This window comes from Podarcis vaucheri (genome assembly GCF_965113315.1).
Source record: "Podarcis vaucheri genome assembly, chromosome: 11".
Classification (NCBI taxonomy): Eukaryota; Metazoa; Chordata; class Lepidosauria; order Squamata; family Lacertidae; genus Podarcis; species Podarcis vaucheri.
This window is the reverse complement of record NC_138749.1, coordinates 14,779,878-14,792,208: the sequence shown is the minus strand read 5'-3', so window position 1 is coordinate 14,792,208 and position 12,331 is coordinate 14,779,878. Positions and strand designations below refer to the sequence as shown.

The window sequence follows — 12,331 nt, the reverse complement described above, 5'->3', positions numbered from 1 at the left end:
TCATGTCACAATATAACGTCACAGGGTTAGGGGGATTGTTCTAAGTAAAACTCTAGTGATGCATTTGCCTCCCCAGTTCCTACAACAACCACCTCCCGCTTTATCCACACGGGTGGCGCTGTGGTGCAAACCACTGAGCCTCTTGGGCTTGCCAATCGGAAGTTCGGCGGTTCGAATCCCCGCAACAGAGTTAGCTCCCGTTGCTCTGTTCCAGCTCCTGCCAACCTAGCAGTTTCAAAGCACAACAGTGCAAGTAGATAAATAGGTACCGCTGCAGCGGGAAGGTAAATGGTGTTTCCTTGTGCTCTGGTTTCTGTCACGGTGTCTTGTTGCGCCAGAAGTGGTTTAGTCCTGCTGGCCACATGACCCGGAAAGCTGTCTGTGGACAAACGCCGGCTCCCTTGGCCTGAAAGCGAGATGAGCGCCGCAACCCCATAGTCGCCTTTGACTGGACTTAACCGTCCAGGGGTACTTTACCTTTTTTTTTTTAAACCAATAAGCCGCTTTTACCCAGTCCCTCATTCCATATGTTATCCTCCTACCTGCGGAATGCATTCGCAGTACATAAAACTTGGACTTTAACAAAACAAGAAAATAACTGTTCAGCCCTCCATTCAACTCTAGGAACCACAAGCAAAGAAGAATCCAAGAACCAGAAGGAAAAGGACCAAACAGATTCACAGAAAGATTCAAAGTGCCTGGGATATTAAATATATATACAGTCATACCTCTAGTTGTGTTTGCTTCATGTTGCGGATTTTCGGGTTGCAAACGCAGCAACCCGAAAAGTGTATATTTCCGGGTTTCGCCACACACGCATGCGCAGAAGCATTCTGCATGCTTTGCACATGCGTAAAAGTGCTCTATCGTGCTCCGTGCTTGTGCAGAACCGCTGCTCTACAGATGAAACTTGGAAAATTAGAATATCGTGGAAACGTTAATTTATTACAGTAATTCAACTTAAAAGGCGAAACTAATATATGAGATAGACTCATGACATGCAAAGCGAGATATGTCAAGCCTTTATTTGCATATATGCACATGTACTCAGCTTCCTAGTTTTCCATAACACCTCACTAGTGCCATAGGCTGATAGCATCCATGCCACGCGGCATTGAGGCAGTAATTGATGCAAAAGGGGCCCAAACCAAGTACTGAGTACATATGCATGCTTCTACTTCTCAGAGGTCCAATATTGCTCTATTTGCAGCCCTTGTTTTGCTGATTTCATTTAATATTCTATTTTCTGAGGTTGTTAATTTGGGGTTTTCATCAGCTGTACGCCATGAACATCACAATTATAACAAATAAAGGCTTGACATATCTCACTTTGCATGTCATGAGTCTATCTCATCTATTAGTTTCACCTTTTAAGTTGAATTACTGAAATAAATGAACTTTTCCACGATATTCTAATTTTCCGGGTTTCACTTGTAGTTGCGGACTTTTCAGGGTGTGAACGGCACCCCAGAACGGATCGTGTCCACAACTAGAGGTACCACTGTACAGCCCCTATTTATCATTCATCTTGCTAATTTTTTGTGCCTAATTAATCCTAGTTTCCACCTTCAAGGGATGGCTCAGTCACTAGAGCATAAAACTCTGAATCTCAGGGTTGTAGGTTCAAGCCCTACATTGAGCAAAAGATTCCTGCATTGCAGGGGATTGGACCACATCACCCTTGCGGTCCCTTCCAACTCTACAATTCTATGGTTCTGGCCTGGTGACATATGGCCTATGTAACTGCCAATGGGAAAGTTTAGATACCAAAAGGTTGAAAGGAAGGGAATGAAGAGCAAAACTGACACTTTTTTAAATGAGCTGAAATTAAGGGCAAAAACCAGGTCTGAATACACTGAAAGCTACTTAGATAAACTGTAATTTGACAGCATACAAGGGGGCAAAATAAATGTTAAAGTTTTATTCATTATTAATCTGTTTAAGTGATAATTGTTTAAAGCAAACAAGCACTAGGTGGTGATTAGAGAAGACTAAATTATACACCTGTGTGCTCAAGCCATGACTCAAAACTGCATTTTGAAGCGTGATGCAAGGTTCAGCGCAGTTTATCCTAATGGACTGTACTGTATATCACATAGCAACCTTAATACCAACGAGCCAACAAATAAAGGTTTTAGGATCTGAACACCCACTGCATTGCACCTCAAGAGTCAAGCCAAGGTATTTTGGGGGCTGGAAGGGGACTCATCTGCACATCAACCTCAACTGATGAACCATAAAGGTAAAGGGACCCCTGACCATTAGGTCCAGTCGTGGCCGACTCTGGGGTTGCGGCGCTCATCTCGCTTTACTGGCCAAGTGAGCCAGCATATAGCTTCCGGGTCATGTGGCCAGCATGACTAAGCCGCTTCTGGCAAACCAGAGCAGCGCACGGAAGCGCCGTTTACCTTCCCGCCAGAGTGGTACCTATTTATCTACTTGCACTTTGACATGTTTTCGAACTGCTAGGTTGGCAGGAGCAGGGACCGAGCAACGGGAGCTCACCCCGTCACGGGGATTCAAACCGCCGACCTTCTGATCGGCAAGTCCTAGGCTCTGTGGTTTAACCCACAGCGCCACCCGTGTCCCTTGATGAACCATAAGTACACACATAAAGCAAGGGATAAAAGTTTTAGAACAAGAGTGCAAATGGCATTCAGGACAGTAAAATTAATCTGGTACATAAGCCCCATACAACACAGCTCCATGGGCACTTATCACATGGTGTTATCTACTACAACTAGTCATATCCTTGGAAATTAGGATAAATACACAATAATACCATCATCACAATAAATAATATCCAAGATTATAGCTTTATATTTGAGAGGAAATCTCAGTATTGCTTATATTTTCCTACAGGTAAAGGCTTGTATTAAAGTATGGAAAGAGAGAAAGAGAGAGAGAAAACTGTATTGAAAAATCAATAGCTGTAGAATTAAGCTTGGAATCCTGCAATGCCCAAATGAGCTGGTGTGGAGACAAATGATTAGAGCCGGTTTTGCAGCAATTGTGCTCCATTCTGGTGGTAACACGAGGATTCAGAAACATTCAGCTTCATTTATATCGCTATTGAAGATCATTGTTGTGTCCACTGTGCCCTTTATATTCAAAAAAGGTTAGGAGGGAAATGGTTGAGTCCTCTGGTAATTTTTAAGTACCAGAAGATTATCTGGGAAGAAATGCATGTTGACAAAAAATATTTTATTTTATTTTTTTGCTGTATTTGTTAGGAACTTCTGCTGGGGGAGCTGAGAAAACAAGGGCCAAACGGAAGGCCCACACAGCAATAATACTCAATGCACTTGTATTTAATGGATTTGAACATTATTTGGTTTTGACAAAGTGCTGCAAATAAAAATCCAAATCACTATTCTGAGCCTGGTTGTTTGAGGGCTTTTAGGAAATTAAGGAGGCAGTTTCAGACCTAGTTGCCATGGAGACCAATCCACATCAACGATCAGTAATCAGGCTATCATTATCCGCAGGAGGGCCAAAGATTGAACTGACCTGGAAAATTAGCTATGCCACTACTTATAAGGGTAATCCCTCAACACAGCTGAGGGAAAGAACTCTGATAATGTGCCAATAAACACAAACATTAACTCATTTGTGCATTCATATGCCTTCCTTCTAGCAGGCTCATCCGCCTGCAGTATCTCAGGCTTCCAATAGTTGCAAACTTAATCTTTTTCAAACAATTGAAAAACTAAATTGCGAAGGATTTAATACTTTCCAAACATGCAAGAACTTAGATCTTTGCAAGTTATACAACTTATAATAAACATTAAAATGCCTCCCTTTGTTTTCATTAGAAAGGCACACAGTTGAAACCTTGGATGCAAGTTAAATTACCGTATTTTTTGCTCTATAAGACTCACTTTTCCCTCCTAAAAAGTAAGGGGAAATGTGTGTGCGTCTTATGGAATGAATGCAGGCTGTGCAGCTATCACAGAAGCCAGAACAGCAAGAGGGATTGATCCCTCTTGCTGTTCTGAGATTCAGAATTTTTTTTTTCTTGTTTTCCTCTTCCAAAAACTAGGTGCGTCTTATGGTCTGGTGCGAAAAATACGGGTACATTTCCCCCTGTTCACATGAACTTCTCACTGAATATATGGAAGTGGTGGGGACTGATGCAGTTCCCAAAACTAAGTGGATACCCTGGTTTAGAAAATGAAACCAGTTGACTCCTTTGTCAACAAAACCAAAGCTTCCTTAGGAGGAAATGAGGTAGTAAACAGTTCTAACTCCCTTTGCTTCATCTTCCTTTCCTTATAGGTGTAATAGGGACAGATGTTCCAAAGAAAATCCTCACTTTGCATATGACAACAGCAGCTAAAACAGGCTTCCTCGACCTCAGCCCTCCAGATGTTTTTGGCCTACAACTCCCATGATCCCTAGCTAGCAGGACCAGTGGTCAGGGATGATTGGAATTGTAATCTCAAAACATGCACAGAAATGGAAAGAAGGGAAGGTTCCAACAAAGGAGGAGCGGCTTTTGAAAGCAATGCAGAAATGGCAAAACTGAAAGCAAAATTGAGAGACGATGAACTTTTCATAGAAGAATGGAGGCCTTTCATGGGCTATTAAAAAAATTTACAGTCAAATGAAATCGCGGGCAGGACTCGAGATAAAAGCAGCAGAAGAAAAATGACAAAACATTTGCAACAGAGAAACTTTTTGTGATACATAAAGAAATAATGCAGTAGAAAATGTTTGAGTAAAAACACTGTGGAGGTGAGGCAGGGAAGTCAACTTACGAAACAATGTATTTGATTTTAAGGTTATTGTGAAAACGTTTGAAAAAGTTTATTAAAAATTCACACACGCAAAGTATAGCAGCACCACTTTGCACAGCTTTTTGGTTTTTATATTGTCTATTGTGTTCAATCTGTTCTCTCTGATTTCCATACAGCATTACTGTACGGTCAACCCATACTATATATTCAGCGATGTCAGAGGCATATAAAAGGACAAAGGATGCGAGGAGGAGTGGGGCAAAAGACAAAAGGAACCATGTTAATAACTGGCACTGATTTATTAATCTATTGCATTTATAGACCACCTTTCTGCCAAGGCACCCAGTTTTCAAGTGCTATAAAACGCCCCCCATGTATAAGAAAAACCCCTATTTTTAAAAAACCTGAAATTAAGAAATTAAGTTGTTTAGCGTTTTTTTGGGGGGGGGGAGATCACTTCTGCCAATCGCTCACCCACCTGCCCGCCATTGCCAATCGCTTGCCACAGCCACTGCCAATCGCACACCTTGCCGCAGCTGCCAATTGTCTGCCCGCTCACCGCCACCAACAGCCCACATGCCCACTTGCCTCAGCCGCCAATCACCTGCCTGCCTTGCCACAGCCGCCAACTGCCTGCCCAATTGCTGCAGTCACAGCTAATCACCAGCAGGCCTTTCCGCAGCCACCAATCGCCCGCCCAATCTCCTGCCTGCTGCTGCCATTAATCACACGTCCCCCCTCTGCATTCCCTATCCGTGTATAAGACAGCACCCAAATTTTGCCTGGTTTTTTTTAAGCAAAAAGCATCATCTTATACACAGAAAAATACGGTATATAAAACATGAACTTGGCCAGGCGGATGGAGGCAGTCCAACTGGAGCAAGCCCTGGTTATGTCTTTGCCTCCCTCCCTCCTTCTGTTCTTCCTTTTCACAGGCAGCATTAGAAACTGATATATAAGCTAGGTGCCAAATGCCCCCTTTAACCAGGGTTACAGTCACCAAAACGGAATGCCTAGTTGTCGTGTTTGGGACCAGACTTCTTTAAAGTTGTATTTTTCAATACGACTTTTTGGTTCCTGACATTCATTCTGAATGTGCAGATGAAATATAATGGATATAATTCCACAGGATGGGGTGTTAGTGTGTGAAAACAGTCAAGATCCAAGGATCCCCACGCATGTACCTCCACTTGCTGTTAAGAAAACAGGCACACACACACAAATATTTGCAAAATTCATCCCCAAGATGAATTTTTATCCTGCAGCGTTTTAAGCAACGTGTTGGTTTAAGATTACTATAAAAAGCACATTACTGTTAAAATTATTCCCTCCACACACTCATTCAGGTACACTATTGGAAACATGCTTCATAGTTTCAAGCGAAAAAAAGAGACTCTTTCAAGCTGTCACAACACAAATTATTCATCACACTTGTGAATTCAGAGTTCAAATCCATAATTTTTTGAAATAATCATTTATGTTTTCTAAAATCATAAGTTCTGCTCATGAAGACAGCTCCCATACCATTCATAATTTGTTTTACTAACCAAAGAATGAAAAGGGGAAGTTTCCCTACAATCTTGAGTTATATCTCTGTTCTAAAGCAAGCTCACATTGCTTCTTCAAGAGGTCCTCAACGGATCTAGAATACTACCTTAAAACACATATTCATGGCACACGTTACACAGAGAGATTTGTATTTCATGGCCCTAATACATAAAGAGTTGTATCCGTAAGGAATCACAGGGATATTTTTCACCATGGCAAAATTAATCATCATAACCATCCCTGAAGTTTGTATTCAACACATACTTCCTCAAGAGGAAGTCCACTAGAGTAAGCATGCTCAGCAATGCCATGCTCTTGCACTACAGATTCTGTGGCGGAGGCTAGGATGAAAGGAAGTGATGAAGACATCAAATGAGCTTTATGGCTCAGACAGGATTTGGATCTGGGTAGGCCCATTCAAACTGAGCACTCTGGCTATTCTACCACACTAGTTCTCAGTGTCTCAGTCTTTTCTTCGTGTCTAGCATTACTTCAGTATTTACTGGCTTTTGCTCACCAAAAGACAGAAACATGGCAGTGAAAGGAAATTACTAACTCCTGAAAGTACAACTTGCAACACTCCACTGACCTATCACTAGGTTGTCATAGGCCACCCCTCTGTGAACTGCACAACAAGCACACACAGTTGGCTTTATAGCTCAGTGGGATTTCCTGTGTTCAAGTGCAACACTCTAACCTCTACATATACCATGTTGGCTCTGTTAACATGTATATAGAATAGCTGTTTGCAGAAATATGTACACAGTTAAAGGTTGTGTGTCAGGGTGGTTTTTTTTATATGCAGTTTGTATCAGTACTTTGCTCCGTTGTGTGTGTGCATGCTCTTGTTTCCCAATATCTCCAACACAATTGAAACAGTTTTTCCAAACTTTTTGGAAATGTGCTCTCACTTGTAAAGGTGAATCAACATTATGTTGGGAGGGGGGATACACAATGAAATTTCAAGGTTTAACAGTTGGGAAATACATCATGCTCACCTAGCTCTTATGTCATGAGCAGCACTGATTCAGCACCTCCTCTGTTCCTTGAACCCTCACAACACCTCCATCACATTCACCTTCCTATCCATCTGTACATACTATCCTCTGCCTCTTCTCCACAAACTCTCTACTGATGCAACTGAGCACTTCAGGAGTCAAGAGAGCTGCAACTTTGCTTGAATTCTGTGGGTTCAGTGGCGTAGCGTGGGGGGTGCAGGGGGGGCCGGCCGCACCGGGCGCAACATCTGGGGGTTAGGGTACGCAAATCCACGGGTCAGGGGGTGCAAATCCACGGGTTAGGGGGCGCAAATTACTTGCCTTGCCCCAGGTGCTGACAACCCACGCTACGCCACTGTGTGGGTTGGAACTGGCATTTTGGGAAACCTTACAGAAGGGTGCATGAAAACTGCTGCCATCAGCTCCCTTCAGCCCCAGCCAGTACCATCAGCAGTCAGGTATAATGCGAGTTGTAGCCCATCATAATCTAAACAGTGACATGTTTATCTACTTCTGCCTTACACCTTGATTATTCACGGGTTTCTTGTCAATAAAGCATGCAAAAATATTTGTGCTACATCTATTTGTCCTGGGGTGTGCCACCAATACATTGTTCTATAAGAAACTGACTTAAAGGCTTTGCCCGAAGCTTCTATTCCCAAAGAGATTATATTATTGATCTGAAGTTTATTACACCTTTGTCATCCCATTTCCTCCAAGAATGACCTACAGAGCAATTCTATGTATGTTTACACAGATGTAAGCCCCACTATGCTTAGTGCGACTTTTGATGTATATTGTCTGCCTGTATTAATGACAGCGATCTTACAGATGTTGAAAATATAATAAATAAATTAGCTAATTGACCAACTGAATGTTTATACCATGCGTTTACTATACTTAAGTAACAGTCATGATAGCAGAAAGGTTATATACTAACACCTGAACCAATTCAAAACTCAGCGGTATGAAATATGAACTTGTATTTAGATTAAAATGCTCAGATGTTACACAGCAACAATTTAAATCACACACTATTCAGTAGCCATAGAACAAAAGGTTCTTCCAATGCACTTGTGTTAATTAACTCAAGCTAGTTTCTCAGCACATTTTGCTTCTTGCCAATTCCAGCTGGCTTGATAGGGAGAGAATAAGAAGCTGCTAAACTAGGGGTGCGCAGCTCAGTTCAGAGACCTCATCCCTGCCTCCCAAACAAATATCCCCACTCCTAAAGAAGCCACTGATTTGACAGCAGAAGCAAACAGGGGGGAAATTAAGTAGGCACAGAACTGTGGAAGCAGCCCAGCACCCTAATAGCAATACAAATTGGTCCTCCCCACACATCAGTTTAATTATTTTATCAGCAGACAGGTGTGGTAACTATCCCTAACTGATCTGCACAAATCTACTGAGGGGTGCAAGTGCACCTCCTGTTTGGAAGTAGATAGTGGCTACACACACCTAGCAGCTAGGCCATAGAACAGAAGACATGGATGAAACAGCTATTCATAAATGCCAGAAGCATGCATTATGCCTCTCTGTCCCTCTTGCAATTTCTGTAAAACTTTGCTAAATCCCCTCCTGAGCCATCCTACCTTCGTCTTGTCAGGACTTTCCTGCTACCTGGGATTTCCTCCTATATCACCTGAATAACAAAGCTGTCATCTTCACAGCATCTCACATACCTTCAACATAAAACTGCTGAATTTCTAATGTTTGTGCTCTCTCAAGCCATACACAGAGTAATTTACCCTGATATTTTATCCTTTTTCATACAAGCTCCTTGCATACCTCTCTTCCAGACACCCCATTTGTCTGTCTCATAATGAGATCAACAGCTAATATGTAAAGAAACAAGTTACAATGCATTATGATGGTCTCAAATCATAAGATTAAAGGTTTCAGTAACAATGTAGGTTGAAACTCTGCTACAGACCCACTTGAACAAGGAGAAAGGGAATGCCAGAATGCCAAGTTTAAGGTGACAGGTAACTACCAAAAAACAAGTTTCTAAGTGTATCAATTGTTTATTATTTATCACTCACTTAAGCTGATCTTTGGGGAGTGAGGGAAATTTCAAATAACCAACAATTTTCTAGAGGTAAGAGTCACATTGTTTGCAGGGAAAAGAAACAGCTGGAAAGTACTGATAAAGTCTGCCACCCTATCAGTGCCCTAGAAAGTTCAAGAAAGTTCAGCCACCCAACTGCATCACCCACAGAAAATAGATGCTTTTTTCTTGTACCAGTAAGAATGAAGTAACTCACTGCTCATCTTGCAGTGGAAACTCGGCCAACTAAGCCTGCCAGACCATGCCAAGCAAATGTTCAGTGGCCATCATCTCTGAATAAGGGATTTCAAACCACAAGGGCAACAGGGCACCAAAGAGCCAAGGTAGCATTTACAAACAAAAGATCCTGCTGTGGAGATGCAAGTCACAAGTCACAGTCCACCAGAGAGAAGGGTTTTGTGAGGAGCCATTAAAGAAGAGGTATCTTCCCGGAAGTATTCTAGGCATAACAGTGACTCTGGTTGAACTCTATAATAGGTGTTTGTTTTGTTTGTGGTACTCCGCAGTCACCCGCTCTTCCTCACTTTCACCAACACATGGTACGAGAAAACAATGCGGTGCCATTCTAAGGCGCTAGAATAAAGGAGTTTCCACTCCAGGGCTGAGGACAGGCCTGGCAAAATCAGTCTCAAAGGAGACTGGGCAACAGGTGTCAGTTGCCATTATAGGCAAGGTGGGGGGCAGAAGCAAGCAGAAAGCAGTTGATTGTTAAAAGGAAGGATCTGAAGATGTGTTGGAGGTTATGAAAGGGGCACTCTTGCCCCCCAATGTCAAGGGAAGGGCAGCAGTGCACTTGGCACAGAGGGAATATGGGTGGCACCTTCCTGCTGAAGGAGAGGGCAAAAAGTGTACCACAGCAAATCCAGCCATCATCAATGGCCAAAGCAGGAATGGCACACTTTAGACCACTTTTTGAGTGGTTTCAGGAATACGAAGGAGCTGGGCCCCCCGCTAAAAGCTTATCAGCCCCTTACACTGTGACTTTTGGTGACTTTTCTATTTATTCTTAAAATGACATTTCCCTTCCTAGCCTAGAAGCCCCTCAGGCCGAGCAACTGGCAATCCCACTTAGATATATAACAATCAAAAACAAAAAAATATACGAGGGGCAGAATAGGCGACACTAGAGAGGAAGGGGGCTATAAGCACAAAATGGGTGAGTGGGGTGGATTTGACAAGAGGGGCATTGCCTGCCAAGCATCCTCTCGTGGGTTTGGGGGGGGGGGAGCCGAGGTTGGCAAGAAGGGACGCCTGGTTGAGAGGGTGCCCCTCTGTTACTTCTTTTTATTGAAAAAGAGGGAACTAAGAAAAGATAGGAGGATGTTGCCTCTGAGTCCTGAAAACCAAAAGGACCAACCCACACACACAACGCGAGCTTCTTAGAGTGGGGTGGGGGAAAGGACCCAAAGGCAATACTAATAGAAAGCAGCACTAAAAAAAATAAAAATAAAGAGGGAGGGTGAGAAGACCCTAAGGAAGGAAGGACGCTTCGGTCGACCTGCGAAGGAAGGCAGCAAAAAAGCAAAATTACTCAGCAGTGGGGGAGGACAAGGGGAGTCTGGGGAGAGTCCTGCTGCGCCCCCCGCCCCAGGGAAGCACCTACCTGGGTGTGGGCGGGGGCCGCCTCTCCGCCGGCAGAAGGGGCTCCCCGCTTGCCCCCCACCTTCCTCCGGGCTCGCCTGCCGCCCCTCGCCCTCCTTCTATCTCTCCCTCTCTCTGCCTCAACGCCTGGCGCTGGAAATCAGCTGACGGGCTCCTCCAGCTGCCGCGACTCCCGCTGCAAGTGTCGCAAAAGGCCCGGGCGGCGCTTGGCGGCAGAAGGAAGGGAGGGAGGGGGAGGCCTCGTTGCCCGGGAGACGGAGCAGCGACCCGGCCCCCGGCGCGCTTCCCTGCGGCCCTCGCCTGGCGCTGCGCGGGGAGTGCAGAGGGTGCGGGGTTTAAAGCAGCAGGAGGGATGCATGGGGGGAAATGCGTGCAAATCAGGCAGGAGGTGTGCTAGTTTTGTTGCAAAAGGCGCTCAGTCGGGGGCTTTATTCTTCCTCCTGCCCAGGTAAACCTGCGAAGTGTTGCAGCCTTATCATCATCATTTTTTATTAAATGTATCTGTCGCCTTTTCCCCCCATTTGCAAAACTAACAAAAACAATAACCTCCCCCACCCCACCCCAGTCATAGAATTGGAGAGCTGGAAAGGGACCCTGAGGGTCCTCTAGTCCAGCCCCCTAAGAATTGGTCTCTGCTTGTGCCAAATGTACTGCAGTGACTACATTATTACATGAGCACTGTTCCACAGCGTTTGATATTTTCATTTACATACATTCATTCGAAATAAGATGGGTTTATGAAGCAATTCTATATCCTCCCACCACGTTGACGAAGAATTCTACGAAACAGTAGTCAATATCCGGAATCACTCTTCAGTGTTGGACATATTTGCTGAATACACAAAGCTTCACAGCTTATCTTTCATCGTATAAAGTCTGGTACCTTGCTTCAGAGACTTTGAGACTAAAGATTTCATTTTGTACCTGTTATGGTTTGAAGGAATTCTATAAAGATTGTCTATTGCGTATGTACATAGTCATCGTGTTGCGCTTTTTTTTTCATCTGCTGCTGAAGTGACTTCAAAGCAATTCATTACAATCTATTGCAGATTAACAGGACAGCCCCTGTGGAATTCCTCTCTCACACACGTGGGCATAGCCAGGATTTTTGTTAGGAAGGGGCAGTCCTTTTGTTGGGGGGGGGAGGGCAGAACCTCCGTTTGCTATGTATTTTTTATTATTATTGTTTGGGGGGAAGAGCTGCAGCTACCTGCCCCCCCCCCCCCGGCTATGCCCATGCACAGACACACACATGCATGCAGACACCACATGTCTGTGCTTGGCTACCCAGACCTTAAATACAGGACATTTCACACATCCTTTCAAATACATGTATTTTGAGAGGATTCCTAACTTGGTAGTGTGTGTGTGTG

The 12,331-nt window shown here is 43.9% G+C and overlaps 1 protein-coding gene across 5 annotated transcripts in view; it reads right to left on the bottom strand.

The window, feature by feature from the left end:
• WDR7 (WD repeat domain 7) overlaps positions 1-11,151 on the bottom strand; it is a 228,882-nt gene extending 217,731 nt beyond the window's left edge. For 3 of the 5 annotated variants that reach the window (XM_082241763.1, XM_082241764.1, XM_082241767.1), the window contains exon 1: positions 10,960-11,151. The gene's annotated coding sequence lies outside the window, so the exon portion shown is untranslated. The remainder of the gene's footprint in view (positions 1-10,959) is intronic. The other 2 variants (XM_082241765.1, XM_082241766.1) reach the window with 1 other exon arrangement.
• Between the last annotated feature and the right edge of the window lie 1,180 nt (positions 11,152-12,331).